The 2,500-nt window shown below is 39.9% G+C and overlaps 1 protein-coding gene across 1 annotated transcript in view; it reads right to left on the reverse strand.

The window, feature by feature from the left end:
- Positions 1-2,500, reverse strand: part of ptprn2 (protein tyrosine phosphatase receptor type N2) — a 199,877-nt gene that overhangs the window by 72,486 nt on the left and 124,891 nt on the right. The window lies entirely within an intron of this gene.

Here is a 2,500-nt window from a genome sequence, read left to right on the forward strand (position 1 = left end):
ACCATGCAATACAAGGCAACCATAGTCAGCCTCCTGAATGGGTAGTTATTGCTTCAAAATCTCTCATTTATGACCCATAAAGCAGTACCACATGCTTGTATCTTATGCTTTACCATAGTTTTGAATAAAGTACTATCCAGTGCTACCGTGAGCAACATCTACATTTACATCAGCAGTGGCTAGAACAGATTACTGAATTAATTCCCATTAAGGTCCATATTCTGGTTAAGGCCATATTCGGAATAATATGTTCTGCAGAGCATGTGCAGCAGTGTTAAGCTACAGGAATATTACCATTTACATGTTAATCAACAAATTGTTAAGCTACAGGAACATTTACATGTTAATTGGCATATTCTGGATAAACAGCTATACGTAGTAGTAGTATCTGCGTCATGACGTCTCAAGATAGAGATGAATTTGGCCAAATTAGAGCCGCTATTGTTTTGCTTTTTAACTTTATAATACGCCGCTTTGAGGGTCTTCTGCCCATTCTTGATCTGTCAGCAGTGTGTGCAAAACCTGCTTCTTTAAGTTTGTCACAAACCCTTTAAAAGACTATTACGATGCTTTTGCATATCAATGAAGTCCATGACATTCACACGTTCAGGTATGGATACATACTGTATACTGGCCTCATATTCACCCCATATTTCAGCCACACTCTTCCACCACCAGAGCAACAAAACATTTGACCAAAATCCTTGCATTAACATGCACAGAAGCTAGCTAATATTCCGAAATGGGCATTTTCTGATTATTATGTTAACATGCCCAATTATTTTGATTAATACTGGCATATGACAGGGGTCTTATTCGAAATTTTAGTAATTGGAATATGATGGGTGTTTACTTGACTTGAATATTGTCATCATTCCGATTAAAACAGGAATATGGTCTACATGCAAATGTAAAGAAAGAGTAACTTTGGTTTTTTCACTACTTTCACTACATTCACAACTAATATGACACCATCTTGGCTTGCATCTCTATTTGGGTGTGCAATCCTTCACTAGGTTTTTTCCATGTAATGTTAGTCTAACAGGTGCCAGCCATGGGTTCTTTCAAAGTATGGCTAGGGCCATTAGACCAACTCATTATTAATTGAAGCTCTACTTGGGGCATTTTGTTAATAAAATGGCTCTTGGTGTTCATAGTGTTAATTAGCAGAGCAGGCAGGCTAGTCGTAGATCACAGGCTAGCGTCGTGACCAACGGGGATATGGCTCTCCAGGCAACCCATCACATTGTCTTCCTTTATTAAAACTTGCATGAAGCCGTTGGAGCAGAGAAAATTGTGTTGTCTTTTCTTGCCATGACCTCATTACCGAGGCCAATGTTTGGACAATGGAGTGATACTTTTCAATGTGACCTGAACAGACGTAGAAAACTGTTGTGTTTCATGACTGACTTCAACCACTTGGCCCACACCCCCAAAAAAATAGAGTTCTCAATTTGGTAAGATCGAGTTCTGAGAGCTAGCAATGATCGTCCCCCAGAGTCTGATGGGGGAATTTCTCATTTGCACGAGTGTGCCTGTGTGCTCTCACACTGCCAAAACACAATGATGACAATGTCTTAAGGTGTGTGTGTGTGTGCGTGTGTACATGTCTGTGTGTGAGTATTCCCTTGTCCCACATTCCCCACTGCCAACCTCCATGCAAGGAAATAGAATAATTCGGAGATCACAAAGCTAGAAAGAGATTTGTTGCCAACACAGATCCCAGTGCTGGTGTAATGCAAGAGAGCCCCCAATGAGTCACACGTTTGATAACTGCCACTCTGAGGAAGCGTGAATTGACTAGCAAACTTTGTATTTTTGTTTCAGTGTGTTTGATTGTGTGTGTGTGTATGTGTATGTGTATGTGTGTGTGTGTGTGTGTGTGTGTGTATGTGTTGGGGCGGGGGGGGTGTCAGATTCACTGTGACAGCCCCATAAATGCTGGGTGTAGAACTGGAGCAGCAGAAAATGCAGTGCTATAATATTTCTTTCAATTTCTTTTGATTCACTCAAAATATGACGGGTGTCCAATGTCTGCTTTATTGTCGTTACTCATATTCATGTCATCACGCGGAAAAATGACTTAAGTTTTGAAAGTAAGTTGTATTTACACAATACTGAGTGTTCACTACAGCGGTATAATTCCCTTGGTTTAATTTGTATGGCAATTGTGTGGTGTTTGTTCAATTCAAAGAGGGGAACAATTAACATATGCTCTGTAGATGTTGTCGGAGTGCTTAATGTAATGACAGTTTGAGTTTCATCTGGGAGAGTGTAATGTAATAAAACACACAAGGCATTTGCTTGGACAAATATGAGAGGAGCCGTTTTTGGAGGGAATCAAAGCGAGGGGTCCGATGTTTAAGATGAAACACACTGCTCAGCTTTGATTCCCAAATATGTTTTTCAAGTACAACTTTGATCGGCGCAAAAGAAATTGTAATAAAAAAAAAAACAGAATCAAAGGGCTCCCTTGCAGATTACATCAGTGAAAAGAAAG

The sequence above is a fragment of the Alosa sapidissima genome, chromosome 17 (genome assembly GCF_018492685.1).
Source record: "Alosa sapidissima isolate fAloSap1 chromosome 17, fAloSap1.pri, whole genome shotgun sequence".
NCBI lineage: Eukaryota > Metazoa > Chordata > Actinopteri > Clupeiformes > Clupeidae > Alosa > Alosa sapidissima.